The sequence below is a fragment of the Anopheles funestus genome, chromosome 3RL (genome assembly GCF_943734845.2).
Source record: "Anopheles funestus chromosome 3RL, idAnoFuneDA-416_04, whole genome shotgun sequence".
Lineage (NCBI taxonomy): Eukaryota > Metazoa > Arthropoda > Insecta > Diptera > Culicidae > Anopheles > Anopheles funestus.
Window position 1 is genome coordinate 55,315,262 of NC_064599.1, and position 20,174 is coordinate 55,335,435.

General features: G+C 37.7%; 1 protein-coding gene across 4 annotated transcripts in view; it reads left to right on the forward strand.

Moving 5' to 3' along the window:
* LOC125770195 (uncharacterized) overlaps window positions 1–20,174 on the forward strand; it is a 65,978-nt gene that overhangs the window by 9,036 nt on the left and 36,768 nt on the right. The gene's annotated exons all lie outside the window — the stretch shown is intronic.

Below are 20,174 nucleotides of genomic sequence, written 5' to 3' on the forward strand. Positions count from 1 at the left end.
TCGCAAGGAACTTGAATATTATTCTGTCTTGATGCTAACAAAAATCGAATTAATTCCCAATGATAACCCGTAGAAGACTCTAGTCTAGTTGATGGTTATTTTGACCAAATATTACCAAAAACGAAACACTGTACAGCATTCGTTCGATTGTGTCGAGTATCTGAATATTTGCGTTCGATATTCATGACCCTTGTTTCCCAGTTTTGGTCTTACATGATGGCAAAAAAGTGTAAGAACCTTCGGTCAATCTGCTGAAGATGCTGATTATTTCGTACTCTTCGAAGCATAATAAATTTTCCATTTCAAAACTGGAGCATCGAACAGATTACACCAGTGCTTTCCATCAGTTTTTCATAACCGAGTGCAACAATCGTTTCGTATTTCCCGCAGTCGATTGGCAAGTTCGTTGTTTCCAACCGAATGTAACTTGTGTTAAATAATGGAAAAAGCCAAACCGTTGGCCAGAACATCATCGAACGTTCAATAGCTTCTGGTCGATGGGATGGAACCTTATCAGCAGAATTGCTGCAAGCGATACTCAGCGGGTTGTTAGTTTGCTCATTTTATTATGGAAATGCTGACAAACGTCTTTGGGAATCGGTGGCGATGCAGAACGATGCGGACTTTTGGGTTGAGAATGGTCTGCGCTTTGTTGTTGTAATGTTTCGCCTCTACCACTGAAACGTTTCGTTCTTAGCACAGCAAAATCTCTTTTGACAGACGTACAGCAGAAGAAGGAGCTGTGTCGTGAAAATTTACGAACCATAGACAGGGAACTTTTGAAATACTGTGGAGAAGGGTCACGAATGAAGAAGTTCTAAAGTAGTAAAGTTTATTGGAACTATCGTTTTTTTTTTGCTATTTTAAGATTTGAGATGTCAAAGTTAAATGCGATTTGGTATAATTATATGAGTTTCATAAATATTATACTAGCCATTCACCTCGAACTTACACAATTTTATATTTAAATAAAAGTATGTATATGCAGTTGAGATTTTGGAATAGGTTGGTTTTCCGTCTGAGGGGTCTATGATACTTTCCACTAATTTTTTTTATGGACTTTGATGTTTAGCGGCTTAGGCTGGTGGCAGTGCTCAGTCGTACACGATTTTTTTTCAAAATTTGATATGGAATTCGATAGCAGCGAGAAACGTCATCCGATTTTATCGTCCGTGTCTTTCCTAATGACAGTTTCGACCAGCTGCTCGACAAATGTCAAAACAAAACAGTTTTCTAAGTGAACAAAGAGTTCAAGTCTGAAACAGGTTTGGCCATTATTTCCGAATATTGGTTTGGATGAATATAGGTTCAAAATAGCAAAGAAATTACATAATTTTCATTATTTTAAGCTCTTTATGAAAAGTAACAGCGGCGTTTAAACGCCGTTCTACAAAACTGCAACCTAATGTCATTCTTTGTGTCAAAATGCTATGTCCTTGAGCAAACCTTGCATAATCATATTACCTGTCAGCAATTCCCCGCTCAATTCTACTCGTTGTTTTGGCAGATACGAGCCAAAATTTTTAGCTTTCTAACTTAAGGTATCATAGACCCCTGATACAGATTTTAAGAGAAATTGTGATAATAAAAGTATTTCTGAATTTGTCAATTCAGAATTTCTAACATTATTAAAATAATTTTAAAAGAAAAATAATTTTGTTAAAATGATACAACTTCATTATATTATCTAGGGATAAAATCATCACCAATAGAAATAAATAGAAATTGTTTTTGGTGAAACAATATGTTTTCTTCTCTTATACGAATATGCCACATACGTGCATAGAGCTTGCATACTACCTTGTTGACACTGGTCCGTATTTTAAATATTCATTTGCACACTGCCCAAATGTGCTCACAATTTTAGCATACACGTACAGGTATACTGCATGCTTAATGAAGTACGCAGCGAAATGCATACAAATGTTACTGCTGAAACAGATTACGCGTTCAGTTACGACACACCAACTGTGAAAAACGTCTGTACGGAAGTGGTACAAATGGGATTTTCATTTACTATTCAACTTGTAGTGTAGGCGAGGCGAACGGGTAATGTGAAACTGGTCTATTGCACTTTACTTAATTAAGCCCTTTTTTGGAACCGTACTACCTGTGGAAGGTAAAGTGCATTGAATTTATCTACAAATTTTAAATCACTTCACAAGCATTGCAAACACAAGTCATCGCTGAAGCACTTTTCCTTGGTGCATTCTACAACCAACGGGAAAACAATACCCCATCGACAACATGTTCAACTGCTCTGAGGGGATTTAAGTTGTACCACGTGTGGTGCGAACGAACATAACCCTGCTTGTTGCAGCCACGTAGATGCATTCGAAAAAGGTGAAGGAATGATCATCCCTTGCAGTGGCATTGTTTTTCGCTCCATTTCAATATTGCTCGTCGCTCTATACATTCTATAGCATTTCTTCTTATTCTACGGGCGAGCCCTTACAAGTGCGGGTGGCATGTTGAGTATTATCTAGATATCTTTACCACTCTTACGTACACACGGCGTACACTCGATTCCGCTTATGTTCTTTTATTATTCCATCACCATAGCTTGTTCATTGCCACTTGTAATACACCGAGAAAAGAGAATGTCTCCTTTATGTGGTGTGTGTGTGTTTTTTTCTTTTGTTATCTTTTTTTGTTTGCTCCATTGTTTGCTCAACGATATGTCAAAGCTCTATGAATAGGCGATAGCGATGGAGACGCCTGGTGCGCTGTGTTTCTACACATTTTTACACCAAGCATGAACGCTTTTTTTTAAAGCAACACCCGTAGCTAAACAGTGTGGTGTGGTATTAAGCGAGCGATGAAAAGCATCGATAGCATACAAAAATTATGCTTGTAACAGACACTAGCATGAGATTATGTTAGAATTGTTCAGCCATGTTGATATGCCCTGGAGATTAATCTTTCTCGTGGAACGGTAGCTTTATCTATCTCTGTCATAACTTTATGTATGTTTCTTTTATGTACGAACTCTTTTATGATACGACTGACATGTATTGTTTTATCGTTATTACTAGTTCTTTTTTTTTAGAGCTGGAAAAAAGGATGTTCGGGGATCTTTTATTTTTCGTCGTTACACATAAAATTTACAACTCATTATACGTAATAGGAATTTATTATGAGATAACGACGCTTTTAATCAATTCTTTTTCTCATTTTGTTCAAATAGTTAGTTGTTTATTCATGTAAAAAACTCCATCCAAACTCCATTTTTTCCATCGCTTTCCACTATTTTTGACAGGGAAAAGACCGGGTTTTAGCTATTGATCGAAGACAAAATGGTTGAACTCAATTATGCTTTGTGAGTTTTTCTTTTTGTTTTTCAAAACCATCCTTCAACATTCTTTGACTTTAACTTTAACACAAAAATATCACTTTTAAATCGTACAAAATAGTTATGGTATGTTGCTTCAGCTGCAATGTATGGTATCTATAAACTTCTTATAACATTGTTTTACGACAGCGTTTTTCTTTATTCTGAAATAATAGCCATTCGGTACAGCTCTTTTGTCTTCTACAACTGAAGAGAGATCAGAGTACGTAATTCGATACAAAAAATCATACAATGGTAGAAATGTGCATACTTAACTGAAAGAAAGGCATGAAAAAGACAGCCTAAAAATGATACTGTTTAGTTTAGTTTAGTTTAGTTTCTTTATAGAATGGATTTCTAACTATAATAATTGTTGTCTTTTACATTGGTTCCTATCAAATAACCTCTTCTCAATATAGGGGAAGTTTTAAACGCTTTTCGATAGTAAAGATTGTGCTACTACGAATAGGATCTGAATCGGGAAAAAATGAAATTAAATAACATATTATAAACTAGTAACGACATAGTATATCAAAAACGTCATGAACTCTTTTGTATTCCTAATGGAAATAGAAAAAGAAACATCGGTAACATACCAATCCTGACACTCACCGAAAATGTGATGAAATATTCATGACACTGCCACCAATTCCCGGTGTAAGAATTTGACGATATTTAATCCAAACCTCGTTTAACCTGTCCGCATCGTAAAAAACAAAGACCAACGAAGAACAATTGACCGTCTGTGTCTTCTCTTTGTGGTATGCTAGCGACAGTTGTCCAATCGGCCAGAGGAATAAATTATATCCTCAAGAGTTGGAAGAAAACCCACCAAAACTGCTCTGCATTCATTTCCAAATAAAAGTCACACCGGTAGAATCATTAATTAATTAGCGCCATCAGATATACTGGACGCGATTGTGGGCTAGTTCTGGATGGATAAAGATGAGGAAGATTACCTAAAGCCATCTCTTTTTGTTTTGTTTGTGGTTTACTTCACGGAAAAGAAATCAACTGTCACATCGTGGTAGACTTCATTAATCTTCATTCACGGTAAGCTGCTTCACTGTAGCAGCCTAAATGTGACCGAACCATTTTTTGTGTCTGTCTAGTTTTTGGGAGTGCTTTTGACCACTTCGTACTAATAGACTTTGTGGCTCAAAAAAAAAGGTTGAGACTGAGATTTTCTACACCTAACGTTCCAGCCGGAACCGCTATGCGGAGAAATGGCGTTGGAATGTTGCTGAGGTACTGTGGAATTTGTCGGTAGACGGCTGAAATACTTACAATGAAGGCAAATTATAAGGTGACAAGCCGAATAGTTGACGCCATAACTTATCACACTACCTTGTTACCTACGCAATTTGACAGATAAATAGTTTTTGAAGTTAGAAAACTCAAACTTTCGTAAGTAACAGATATGTTATCAAACCTTCTTATTTTATTTTGTGTTTTTTTTTCAATCTTATATTATTATTATCTTACTATTATCTTATTTATTATCTTTTCAATAATAAATAATATTAAATTGTAATATCGAGCAAATTAAGGAAAAAATGATTTTCTTAAGTATAAGCAATTACGGAATTACAACACCGCTATTAAAGAATGTATAAAAGAAATAAATCCCGTTCATTATATGAACTTCGAAGAAATTTTGAAGTAAAACATTTACTGTAATTAAAGAAAACAACGAATAAGAAAATGTGCAAACGTGTTTCTGTAAGATTTTCCTGGAATATTTTCTTTGTTTATGGAATGAAAACAATTTTTGCCGAACCGAAATATTTTTTAACTTCTTTCTATTTTATGATACTACAACTTTGGATGGTCTTGATCTTGGTCTTGGTCTGCAATTTTTGGCTTTCCTTGGTTTTATTTACTCATTCAATCATGGATAGTCAGTCATCTGTACGGAGGTTCAATTCAGATGGGATTTGGTAACGATCGTGTCGTGTGAAGATCGGCGCCACTAACACATACATCGTCGGTACGCCATAATGAATATGAGCTACATTCTATGAATAGACAGTTCCCTAATATACCTATTTAGTTTCCTATAATTAGTATCGATTGTGGGATTATTGATTTAACCTATAAATGAAAGGACCTGTGGTGCAATTTACTATACAAAGTCTTCAAATTATAATTACCTCACATTAAAAGCACCTAATGCTTCACCTCAACAGCTGGTTATGCAGCTCAATGTACAGTATCGAACAGCTTGGGGATCGATTGTAAGTTCCCTGCAGCAATAACGCATCAGCAATGGTTTGCTACCCGGCCTGATTTGACATGCGATAAGATATCATTCAATTAATACTCCACATTACGTCACAAACTGTAACTAGCAGCGACTGGACTGGAGTGTTGTGGACCATCATCGTAGACATCGCTTGAGGTTTCTCCAGCAACTGCAAAGCTTAAAAGTAGATCAAAGATAGTTTCGTTAACATTTTCGTGCAAGTGTGGTGATGAATGATTTCATTATTACCTTTCAGTTCATCACCCTTCCCAGTGTATCGAATTTGCTGATTGAGTAGCGTCTTTTTTTTTGGTCATTTCTTGTTTTCCTTAGTATGTTGCCAACGTATAACCGTGCCTGTACTGCTAAGTAGTAAATGATAGCCGCTACCGGCTGCATACTCTTCCACCCATTTTTCTCTTTTCGCCAAACTATTCCAGAGCAGTGCCTTTTTTGTGCCACTACGTTTTCCTTTACGACTAGGTTTGCATTTGGTTTTGCCTTTGCCACCATTGGATTTACTCTACCGAAGAGCCTGCGGTGCGTGTACCAATTAATTACCGACCATTGCGACCCTCGTCACGAAGACGGCTACCGGAGCAGAGCCTAATTCAATTTCCCAAGCAACCTTTCGCACTTTCGCCTAAGTGCCATTGGCCACGATTGGCCTCCATCTGGAAAGGCTGTCCCGGTTCTTAAGTTGTGTCTTTGGCTTCTTCCTCGGTGAAGGTTAGTTACCAGAGCAGGAAGGCAGATCCGTACCGAGTGATTACGCTAGTGTGCATTTACTTACTGGGTGTAAACATTACTTTGCTAAAATGAAAACAGCGAAACGAAAGGGATCAGGTCAAAGGAGTAACCGTTATGTCCTGCTGCTCCTTGAGGAGAGGATTCTCCTACGGAAATATTTTTACTGCCTGAAGAGACGCTATCGCAGAAGAAAACGACAAACTTTTGCCTTGGAAGGATGGATCAGAAAAAGGTAACAGAAATAGCTAAGGAGTTCGGAGTTACTAAACGAGTGGGACGGTGCTTCACTATTTCCCCACCGGAAGTATCGAGTGCACATTATCATTCCTTTCCGTGGCCCAAGTGTCGGTCGTTAGCAATTTCGTTTCGTTTGAGGATCAATTACGGAAGCGGTTGCCGGTTAACCCCTGTTGGCTTCCGATCGTTACCATACGGTAACGTTTCCACCGGTGTTGTTCACTTTTTGCTTTCAATGAATTAAGCTTACGAAACGTGCTTCATCGGCCAAAAGTGGTATGAGCAATGGTATATGTAACGTGCCTCCTTTCTTGACGGCGATACAGGAATGGCAAAAGAAAGTTCTTATTTTTTCGCTTGTAAAAGACAAACGGTCGATATACAATTGTTGGGTGGAGAAAAAAACCGCTTTCCAAAGCATGTAATGAACGAAGCAAAACTGTTTCACGGAAATTACCTGTCACGTGGTTACAGTGGGGTCCTTTTTTCTCCTCCCCATACGGAATGCAAATCGGTTCGAAGCAAAAACAGCCAAAGGAAATTGTTTCCCACACCGTATGCTTCCGTCTTGAGCTTTAACTGGATGATTAAGAAGCAACAAAAGGAACATTCTTTGTGTCCAGGCGAGTTGAATAAAGAGTTACATTGCATGCTTGTATTTGCATTGCATTGTTAGTGGTTGTTGAGTGGAAATTTTAAGCGACAATAAACTTCAAATTGTTTTTCAAAGTCGTTGACCGTAAGTTCATGTTTCATGTGCAGCCATTCTAATCAAATTTGTTTATGTTTAGAGTTAGGTAAACATTTTTAAGTAGTTAAACCCTTCTTTTAGCCAAATACTGTTGTGACAATTAAGATGATTTTTCAAGACTTATTTTTACCACACAGCTGTATAGTCAATCCTTGCTACGGGGACACGGTCCGGATGGGAATTTAAAACCCGGTCCTGTCGTGTGAGACCGTCGCCGTTTATAACATAAACACCACGCATAGATACGACTCATCTAACAAATATTAAATTTAAACACATTCGTATATCATTGTCTTTCGATCATACACAAAATTATTTAAATTTTAATCTTTTGGCTGTTTCTTCTAATTCAACAATTGAAACAAACTTATTGTTTTTTTGTAATTAAGATGTTAGTTAAAATAATTTAAGGTTTGGTTAGGTTTAAGATAGTGCATAAAAAATCACCTAAAAATAATTTCATGTATGAGTTTCAAAGTTTCAAGTTCCTTTCATTGAAACTATTTCTATCTGGAATATAACGTTATTCTATCATGAAATGAAATAAATCAAATGTATTCTACCGTCGCACGAGCATAAAAAACTTTTTCAGTTCACTGCGGTTCATTAAACATAATTGAAACCAAAATAACATAGAAGCGGTTCGTCTTAGAAAGTGTATTCGTCCTTTTAATAAACACCCATAGAAACAAGGTTTAAAAATGGATAAAATGCAACCCCGGAGAAGGAACTTGGCGGAAATGGCAAATTGTGTCGCCATCCGGCCAAAAACGTGTCGAGCAAATCGATTAAAAGACTACCAACCACCCAGCCCGACCACAGGCAGGTGTGTTTTTGCGGAATGGAATGTGAGTTTTATTTCATCAAATTCTTATCAGCGGTCGGTCGCCTTTGTTGGCACGTTTGCCAAACTTGTCTCTGCCAAATGGTTCGAAGCTTGAAAAGACGATTTTCAATACATAACCGTACGTAGAACGCGCGCAAAGAAGTTTTCTTAAGTGTAGTTTGTTGCTGCTTTCTACATCCATTTGTATCGCAACAGTCCATTAGTGGCATATTTCATGGAAGTGTCGAAAACTCGTACAGAACCGCATTGAGTCACCAGATCAATGCGCTTTAAAAGATTGCCAAACTTCATGCCATGATGCAGTTTTGATAGCCAATTTTGCTACCTGCTCTGTCACTATTTGTGCATCATTGAAACTTTAAATTAAGATTAAATTCCACAAGTAAAGCCTCGGTAAACCCAAAATTGTGGTCGCACCATAATAGTAAACAAATCAAGATTTGCGAAGGGGTGCTGTCAAGATAAATAATTGCAAAACTCGAAAAAATGCTTCTCCTATTTTAGGTTGAAGATCAGCGCCGACCAACAGCATTGATGTTGGATGCCTTGAGGAAGCTTCCCTTCCCCAAAAAAGACTCCTGTACAGATTCTTTATAGTCCCAGTAGTCACATACACCACCGAGATATGAACTTAGTTCAAAATAGACGAGCTTCTTCACGAAGCCACGTTTGAGATCAAAATGCCTAGAAGCCTAGAGTTTTATGATGAACTCTTGTGCGTATAACGAAATAAACTCGCAAGGTGCTGGTAGGTTGGTCAAGTCCTCAAAATGACACCGGACGACCAAGCTCGTAAAGTCTTTTAAAGTCGTCCACATGTTGAGAGAATTCGTGGTAGAACAAAAAGCTGAGATAGAGAAATCGAAGGCCCGACTATTGGATTAGACGACGACAGAGCAGGATAAGATCACGAAGTTATAGCACCTTATAAGTAAGCAGTCAAGGAATGAATACACAAGAATTCAATACATACAACACTTTAAAATGCTTGAATACAAATGAGAAAATATAGTTTACCTTTGCAAAATCTCGAATCAATCGTTGGAGCGCAAAGAATAACACCGTAAACATGTATTCCTTGGAGGGAAATTTCATTTCCTATTCTTAAATGTAAATGTGCTCCCTCAGGGATATTTGAGAAAAGACCCCCAAGGTACGTCCCAAAGCTATCAAAAAGTTCGATTTCATCAATTTCCCCTGTTTCAAGAGAGAAATGTGACGCAACATGTATTGGAACAGATACATTGGGGAGACCAACAATAGCTTTCAAAGTGTTTGTTTTTGAGTGTAAGTTTTGATGCTCAGCTTCAAGCAAACAGTTATCTGATGAAATTAAGGATATTGTCATCTTGTATCAAAATGTCTATTAACGAAAATTTGTTTCGTATGACTGACGTAACACAACAAAATCTGAACCTCAATACTCTGCATTCACTATCTGCCGTAACAAAAAAATCGCTCGAATTTTGGGAATTCGAGGAGTTGAGCTACGGAAAAAATGAATAAACCAGTTCGTGGTATGTATACCTATCTAAAAGCCATATTTTATCATTAAATTAAAAAAAATGTTACGTCAGAGTGAAAGACTTCAGGTCCACACTTGTGATGAAAATACTTCAGATATGTTTAATTTCTAGATGACATTGTACAATAAATAAAAGATATCTCCAGTGTGTCTTAACACGATTATTTTTTTCTACCACCAAACTTCATACATTAAAGAGCTCAGAGCTGATCATGAAAGCATCATTTCTCACTAGCAAAAAGGTCGTATGCCTAAAGCAGACAGGAGTTACGGAAAATGTTGCTAGCTCAGAACAATATTCCTGCGGTACCGTTATTTGGCAAGATAAAAGAGAAACCCCAGATCGAAACCCATTGGAAACAAATCATGATGAAGCTTCGTACAATCTGCTGACGACGGTGACACGGTAGCTTTCAGGATACCCAGGCAATAAGTAATGATGGTGCCCGCTCACAGTCATAATCGTAAGCTATGGGGAGGTACGAAAAATCACTCAACCATTTTCAACAGAACGTACCGTGGACCGTCTTCTTAAGCATCATAAATGGTCCCAAATGGAACGAACAAACGATGGTTATGGGTGTCTTTTACTTTTGCTTTGTTTCTACACTGATCACACACACACAGCCACAATGTTCCGGGGGGAGGGAGGTTGCTATATGTTTGTGCGATACGAAGGATACGAAAAATTTGCCCAAAAGCAACCTACGCAATGAAACGGTTTTATGTGTTCGCGCTCGGAAGCAAAGTGAACGGTCCGGGTCCGTAAGTTTCGACGGGAAAGGTCGTGTAATGCAATGTGGTAAGAAGGAACGCACGCTAGTTGATGATTGTTTGTTAGCGGTCGAGGAAATGCTGCTGACTTTTCCGTATCGTGTACTTGTTCACGCTCATTTTACTTCTGTGTCAATGAACTAGATACTCAAGAAATACGTTCGGGAAAAGCCTACCTTAGTGTCCTGAGAAGTTTGTTTGATTGATTGTGATTGGCTGTTTTTTTTTGCAATCAACACATATTAAAATAAAATAACTTTTTATCACATATGTACATCTGTGCTTATTGCATTAAATTGTAGAAATAAATCACAATAATCAACCAGATAAGATTGCATTTTTTAACGATTTGAAGAAATCGCATTTTTCTTACTTTTGTAACACAAAGTAAAGAGATTTGCGAACTGTCATTTCTAGCTTTTATTAACTTTATTTACTCGCAGCTGAGTAGAAGTAGTGAAAGTACGGGTCTCGAATGGGATTTGCTAACATTCATACTTAACTCTAATGCCACGATACTAAACAAACCTCAAACGGCACGGATTAACATTGTTCAACAATAATTTGTGCCACATGGTACAAACCGCACCGCCAGTTTCGCCGTTATTGTTGCTCTCACTTCTAACTATTAATCACGATAATTGCTTTCTTTATTGAGGGTTTTGCTTTTGCTCAACAACAAAATCGCGACCGAAAACAATCTCTCACGTTGTGCACAATTTCATTTTTACCCTGCCAAAATCAGACATTTTTTGCTCCAAAACTGAACGACTCGAAGCCAAAATTCACGAACTGGTTTTCCACGGTTATTCTTACGTTCAAAACCAACGCAAAGTCATATTTCTTTTGCTTTATTATTTTTAAAGCCCTTCCACACGGATGGAGCGATTTGCCTGTCGGCGGTGGAATACATTTGTTTTCGTCTTCGATTTTTTCGTATGCATGCGTGTTAATGCCTGGGATAGAATATTGGTGCTCCTTCTTGAAGTACCGCAAAATTTGTGGTTTGAAGCAAAACGCAACGAGCTTGTTTGAAATATAGTACTTAATGAAGATATTTGTCAGATACTAACGTTCAGGCAATTTATTCTTACTCGTTTTGCACTGAATAAAGGATTTAACATTGTTTCCATCCTGGATGTAGGACGCGTGTTCCTAGATAATGTTTTCATAAATCATACAAAGAAGGGCGTAAATTGAAACCGATGAATAATGTCATTCTATTTACCTTATTGAAACATGACAAGGAGTCGCGTTCCAAAACCATGCAGTACAAGCAGAGCTATGAAAGAAATGATTTGTGCTGAAACGTGAATATGGCGATGAAAAATGGCGACAATTCCTTCGCCACACCGTCTACAAATCGCGAGTTTTGAATGGAGATGTAAAACAAAAAAAATCCTCAGCCTTCTGCATGCATAATTAACTGCGAACGCTCAGCGCTAGGATTAACTTATCAGCTTCCACTGGTTCATTACCCAAAACGGAATTCGCTTTAGATTATCATTACCACCACCGCTCGTCAAGATACGCCATCGTCAGCAGAAATATTATGATTAGAAAGTAGCAAAAGACATCTGCACAAACGTACCGACACCATTTGCCTAATGTTCCACGCTCAGACTTGCAAATTATACTGCAAACGGTGGCTCGATTTTTTATTCAATTCTATTTTTCCATGCTTCTAAAACTTTCCAAACAAAATGATACTTTCAGTTTATAAAAGCAAGTCTTGAAACTTTGAGGCGAAATAGATTAGGATCATCGTCGTGCCGGTTCATTTCCTGCATTTCTTTTTTGTTACACCAACATTACGGCTCGTTGAGTCCGGCAGTAAGTGTTCTAATTAGATTCTGCTTTAAGCTCACAAAAATGCTCAATGTAAATTATTACAGGGGGAGGAGCAAAAAAAACGAAATGAAAACAAAAAAACAAAGTAAATAAATGTCACACTGCTCCATAAACGATCCTCAAATGACCATCGCGAATGACTCCTGTTAAGGTCATTCTGCTAATGGAACCGCAATGTTATTTTTTGATGCATACATTAGCTAGCTCATTTGCGTGTCGTTGTGTATTGAGCGCAAAATATATTGTATAAAAATAAGCAACACTGGTAAAAACGCAACCTTTTGGGTTTTTGCTGGATAGCATTCCCATTCGAATGATGAATATGAAGGCAAGTGGGATTGAATTTTCAAGCCTTATAAATAAGACAGTTAGCAATACGGCCAGGCTGTTCTTCGTGAATAATAAGAAATTAGACAGTGTGCTGGAGTTGAATAACTTTACTTAACTACAGGTACTCTTGGGTGGAAGTACTCACCCAGTGCAATTTCGTTTCTATATGGCAGACATGTCAAACATACACGGAATAAGGAATTAAGGAATAAAGTAAACATCACTAATATCTGGCTATAATTGAGGTGTAGCTTGGAAAATTGAGGAATAATTTGTATCTGTTGTGTATGTCCTCTTTTTCCACTTAATTAAAACACTCTTGATTCCCGTTTGAAGTCTCTCATGAAGACTGTTGAGTTCTATTTCCTTCCAACTTCTCCACGACTTGTCACACAAACAGGAATGTTCAGCTATCGACCATTTTCCATATGTGTTCTTCCTACGAATAATCCGCCATAGGATGTGTGATATAAATTCTGAGAACCAAAATCGGCACAGCTTGAATGTTTGATTCTGTTCTAGCCTACCAAAGCCCATTTTCCATGGGCTTCAGGATTTTTATTTTAAGCCTGTCCAGAAACACAGTAGCGAAGAGAATTTCGGGCCTTGCTGCTGATCTGGACAATCAAGTGAAGGAAAAGTGAATGATTTTGGCGGCTTCAATTGACAATGTAATTGAATTAAAGTAATAGGTAGTAGAAGGTTTTACAACACAAAAGTGATATTTTTAAAGTTGCATTTGGCTCGCAAGCCAAAATGAGTTTGACATCGCTGCTACATATATGGCAAAAACGTCAACGTCCAAAGAAGCATGTCATAATTTTGCTTTTAGTCGAATTTTAGAAGGAAAACATTATCAAAAGTTTTTTAAAAACATATGATAAAATGAGAAAGTGTAATGAACTATGTTTTACTCAATTTTCAACGTAAGTTTCATGATTATTGTCTGTCAAAGAAAAATAACCTCACTAAATCTAAGCACATTATCATCAAATGACATGAAATAGGCTAGGAATAGGATGTACACCTATTTAAAAGATATGGTAACTTTATTAGGAGGATTAGGATTAATCAGAAAAGGATTAGGTGGGAACGAACGGAGGATAAGGAGATATGGAATTCAAAACGATGGAACGAAGATTTAAATGAATTGCACCCAGCAGAGGGTCAAAACAATGGAGAGGCCGTGTAGCGAAGAAGGAGGATTTTAAGTTTATATTGATACAATTAAGTAAAAGTGTTCTATTGTGTCAAATACAATTATTTTAGTGAATTAAAATGAGAAAGATTTCCATTTACATACAGGCGAATACATTCATGCAAGATAACTAACGAAAACTCAATAGATTAAACAAAAAGATACGAAACACAGCAAAGCTTTTGATATCATGAAGCATAATGAATGATTTTCCAAAAAGAAAAGGAATTAAGATGTATGAAACTGACTTCAAATTTCACTCAAGGGCCCAAGAGAGTAAAGGATATTCTTACTGGAATAATATTTCTCCCTAAATGCTAAATAATTTAAGATTTTTTTTATAAATAACCAGGAAAATGTTATTTATATACGAGACTCACCATGGCATACGAATGAGCGAGTTTTGTGGAATCTTAAAGCAAGAATTGTTTTCTGTAAATGCCATACAATTTTTGGTTTATTACTTTTGTTCCGTTTCATAGGAAGAAGTTTTTTTGTTTTTGTTTTTTCTCTCTGTTGTGGTGTGTCGTTCGGTACCTGCGGATAAACCGGGACAAAAAAGGGTCCTTTATATACAATAGTAAGCGGTATAACGGACGGTTCCGCGAAATGCACGCCACAGCGGAGGGAGTAAAATTTTGGGGTTTGCACACGGGTGCAAACCAGTACGTGATCGATAGCGGTAGAGTTAAGTCGCAAGAAGCGAAATAGAGTGGTTCTTGTGCGTTAAAATCGATGTTCAGTGCCTCATTAAATCCGCTGAGATATCACAACTTTGCTTTTTAGTTGGTCAAGATATATCTGTATGAACCCAATGAATAAACAGGATATTGTATAAAACTAGGAAAATAAACAGAATATTTTTCATCTGATTTCATGGAGTTTCATCTGGAAAAGATTTTGCTCTACATGGTAATCATTTATATAATTATTTTTTATTATTACCCTGTTTTGCCGTATTATATAATATCAGATATCATAGAAAATAACTTTTCTAACAAATGTTTATTAATGTTTTTAATTAAATAATTGGGTGAAAAAAAGTTCGTCAAAAATACAGCTGGAGTTTTATTGTGCGACAAGTCAATTCCTACAAAGTACATGACAATTTTACTGATGTGCTCAAAATCGCCGTCCTGAAGTTGGGGTTTGGCCGTTTGGATTAATATTAAGCTGAAGTTAAATTTATGAATTTAATTTTCATGTAATCTAAATTACCACAAAATCAATTTAATTATTTAATAATCAAACGGCAGCACATTGTAAGGGGTTTTGAATAAAACTTTTTTTTTAATTTAATTTTTGAATATATTCAAGAAACAAGTATTATGATACGCCCAATTTACCAATTACATCAAAACCCTAGGAGCCTCTCTAGAAAGTGTTCTGAGTGTATAGTTATGTTAGGAAAATACAAAAAGTCATTCCAGTAAAGAAATTAATCATCATCATGCATCACCAAACCAACCAGCCTCCGTTGCGGAACTTCAAAGAACAAAACACCGTTGCATTTCCCATCCCAACGCTAGCTACTCAGATCCTTCCGTTCACTCATCTGTCAAAACGATCCTTCAATCATCGTTCAAAGATGCCAGTGCCATCACTCCGGAGTGCCGGTAGCATGGTAGCAAACATCTTCCTTCCGCTCAACCGACGCCGATTACGCGCTTCTAAGCTGCCATATCCATATGGGACTAAAGGCTGCTGCTGTCGTAGACCAGTTACAGCAACAACCAAACCGTACCGCGAACGATGGTGGATGGAGTTTCTTTGCTTTGTTTTCACTACACTTGCCGTTCTCATCGTAGCCGAACCCCAGTGCATGCATATTTATAATCAAATTTATGACTTTTTCTATTTCATCCCCTGCCAGTGCCAAGCGTGGCAAGCATGTATAAAACGGTTGGGAACTGTTTGAGGATCACTCTGGTGGGATCGTCCTTTTCGTTGTTTCTTTTTTCTTTTTTGATTGCATTGTGTTTTTTTTTGTTCGTCGCTACTACACAATCCTTCATTCGATTTTCCAGAAGCAGCCGGCAGCCCTCCATACTGTTCGCATACACATAAAAACACACCTCCACAAAAGCCACTCGCGAGATGGTAACGTGCACAACCGGGGTGAGAAAGATTTGTTCGCACACCGTGTGAATATCATCTCGGACTCTCTTGCTCACGCTTCGCTCACTCAATACCTACACTCGTAGCTACCGTGCGACGCACAACCTGCCGCTCAGTATCCGGCACCTTTTTTTTGTAGTGGCATTGGCATTTTAACCGCCAAAAACCAGGGCCAGTCTCTGTGTGGGTTGCTCTCGCGCGCACACACACAGACACTCACATTATGCTCGCCCGGGCTCGTTGGATCCGTTGGCCCCCGGTCGTGTGCCTTTTCACCGACCGGCTCCGTATCGTGACGCATTGCGGATATTTTAGGCTCGCAGGCAGGAACGGTACGCTTGTTCCGTATTCGTTCTGCTCCATGAAAGGCGACCGGTTTGTTGCAAAATGCCGGTTGTTCATGGGCCGCCCGGTTTGCGTAGAGCTACGTTTTCCGGGGCAAAATAATGCACCGACATTGCACCGGGATGGGATCCGTACCTTTCCGTTACAGGAGTCAGCTGATTGTGAACAGCACGTTTCGGTTGCTGATCGTATTAATTCGTATTTTGTCTCAATCAACAGCTTATTGGGAAATGCTACAGTTATCGTCTCATTAAAAGAATATCTTAGTAGGAAAGGAAAAATAATTAAACTATACCCCACGAACTTTCCGTTGACTTCTTTTGTTGTGTTGTGGTCTCATTTTATTATGGTCCATAAAAATGGTGGTTGTTTAAATTCGTACTGAAATGACATCGTAAAACATGTGTCTCTTTCTGTTTTCCTTCTCCGAGCATATTTCTTTAACTTGTGTTTAACTTTTACTGTCAGGCTTTGTATACACCCTTTGATCGGGTATAAAACTTCCAGCACGAATAAATCATGTTGTAAACCTTCCCCAAAAACGCGACAGAGTAACTGCAACGAGACAAAAGTTAGCTTCACTTCCGTCCATGTAAGCGGCTAACTTAAAATGAAAAACAAAACTTTTCCCAGAAAAAATAACTACATTTTGCAGCTTTCCGTGACAAAAACAACTGCCGGAATGTTGTGCTCGTAAAAAAAGAAAATGCGACGCCAAAAGAGTTTACCAATTCCAAGCCGATTTATAAAAACGTTAAAGTTTATTTTCATCTCTTTTTTTATATAAACAGCAGAACGTTTGTTGCGACCATAAATTATCAATTGTGAGAGTAACAGAATATAGCTTTTTTGCAGGAGTTTCGGTTGCAATTTTGCTGGTGTTGAAGCGTTGCGCCTTCAAAGCCATTAGCGTATAGAAGATACATTTATTTCTTTTCCTGCACCATCTAGAGAGAGCTACTTCGAAGGAGCACCTGTATTTATTTATTTTTTTTACTGTTAAATGCGACTCAAAATAAATGTGCACAGTTGCTTTCCTTACATCTGAATCCTTCCTTTGCACCCTTTTGCTCTCGTGTGTATGCACCGAAGCAAATGGTTAATGTTGGATCGATATGCTCAGAAAATTGTCATCATGATGCTTCACAACATTTTGAGCGTAAAAGTATCAAGGTGAAATAAAAGCTTCTCCGCTAACCTTGCACCGCTCTGGCCTTCCCCAAGCCGTGTAAGCACTGCATGGAATGGATTTGTCGATTCATAATCGAATAACGTATTTTTATCTGTTATCCTCTACTGGTATCGCGTGTTTCTTGTTGTTAGTGTCACATTTTTGTTCCTCCTTCCTGGTGAACGAAATCAGCTCCTTCCACTTCGACAAGCAATTTGCTCTCGTTGATGTAGGGCTTTACCGGTGGCCAGTTTGCAGTATTGGTGTTTGTGATTTTTAATCACAAACGTTAAAATAATTTTAACGCTTTTATCCCGACCATCGTTGAACGCGAATCTAAATTCATGACCCCCAAATACTGCCATGAAAAAGATGAGATACTCGCCAGCATTAAAGAGCACGGACAGTGTACGATGCACGCACACCATGAAAAAAAGAATCTATTGTCACCACACCGGTGTCTTTGGGAAAAGTTCACTAAGGATGAGCAAAATGTGTTGCCCTTCAATGGGAGATATTTTGTTCATTCATTCCCTCTAATGCTTTTCTCTTTTAAGACGCGAAAGAAAAATATTCCTTACGCAAGCTCCCTTTGTCCGGCAGATCTAATGAAGTGTTTGTAGGCTGGTTGCTTAAATTTAATTTGTTTCTCAAGTTTCTCCCTTTCCCGTTGGGAAGGAAAGAAAAGCGTTATGATAATCGGATTTTCGTTACATTCATTTGTCACTGAGGCTGACAGATTTTGGAGTAACAATTTGTCTTGCACATCGAAACCGCTGGAGAACATGAATGGAGTGGACTATAAAGTATATTTCCATTGTTTACGGATGGTTACATTTTTACAGATGCTTTTATGCTTATGTTGAAAAATATGAGTTTGTATAATAAAAAAAATATATGTTTAAGTTAATTCCATAAAACTTTCTGGGTATGTTCAAATCTTCATTTAAACACAGAATGTCTAATGACCACTTTAGAGATAATTTATATCGAACCCATTATAACTTTATACAAATCGTGTAAATCGCCGAATCGCCGAGCGTTATTTTGCTTTGAGTTACAAAATAAAAATTTAATAAACGATTAAACTCATACTACTTCACTGCACAAAACCCCAACAAGACACTGAAGTATGCTGGGATCGTAAGCAGTGTTTAACCAGGCAACCAAAAATATTAAATAAATTCGTCATGTGATTATGATTCGCCTTAGCTGATTTAATTTTTATCGAAGAATGGAGGCGCCTAGTAGTTTTCACTTCTTGTTGCATATCATGGGCATCAAATGGGTGGTCCGCGGATTGCATGCGATCTTTACCTACAAAATATATAAAATAAAAATTAAAGGCATACTTCGTATCAATCTATTGAATTTTGATGAAAGAAGCCGATGTATTGAGGCCCTTTCCATTTTTCATTCTTTTTTTATGTGGCCAGTGTCATTGAGAGTTTCCCTGCTGTATGTGAACAAACCCTACTTGAATGTTTTTTGTTTATTTTCCTTTTTCAATTTCTCTAACATAATCTTTTCAAAATCTAGTAAATAAAGCTTAAGCTAATGCGAATATGTTCGATATTAAATTTATGTTATTTTTATTTTAATGGAGGCGCCTGGTTGTTTTCGTTTGATAACCATTCTTCTCCTGTTAAACCTTCAATTCAACAATACATATTTTTAATCACAAACTTATTTTATTATATACTTTTACTTACACCTTACCATGATAGTTGTAAGCATAAAGATAGTGTTAATCAAATGATAATGCAAGTTATTTTAATGTGACGCCAACATGAAAGCGGCTTTGACATGCTGCCAGCAGAAGTAAATAGTTGTTGCAAACGAAAACTAAAAAAACTGTTTCCACCGCAACAAGTCCCTGCCAGTTCATTACTGTCCGAAAACAATCGTTTTGGTGTATCATCTGCAGTAAGGCATTAAAACATGATGAATGTAGCAGGAAACCGAGCGGCAAAGAAAGTGAACAGTAATTCCGACTCCACACCATCGACCAACAGCACAACAATAATGCCACCCGTGAAAACTATGCCAAAAATTTTATCCCGTCAGACTTTCTCATTGCACAAAACTTGGCAATTGTTTCACACTCACTTGCTATCTCTCTTTCATACCACTTGTTCTTTCTCTCTCCGTCGAAGATGTTTTGTCTCAAGGCTTTAAGGAGGGAGGGATTTTGGGGCGCTAAACAATTTGTAAGTTCAAGATCGTTCCCCGGGGGTAATGCCAATGAAAACGGGGTAACTACCACCTTGCCTTCCGTTCAACAATGGCAAGGTTCTTTGTGCTCAAGTTTTGGATCGTTGGACCTCACTCAAACCGGGCTGAAGCTCATTACATTTTTATTATTTTGTTCTCGTGCTACTTAGCAGACATAGAAGTTGTGTGTATGAGTATGATAAAGTAATAGATGAAATACGGTACAAACTAGCGAAAACGTGGGGTAGTCTTAGTATTTCGGGATAGTTCGAAGAGTCAAACACTCTTATCGACAATTTCTCGATGCTGCATGATTACGAGCAATCCTTAGTAGACTAGCTGTCTAGACGTATGCTATAGTGCCTAGCAAAGGGTCTGTACTACCCTTCAACCATTACGATCACTATACCCGTTTTCCGTTAATCGTTACAAGAAGTGGCTATCCGGTATGTGTTATCTGACTTCTATCGTAGTATAAGCCAAACCT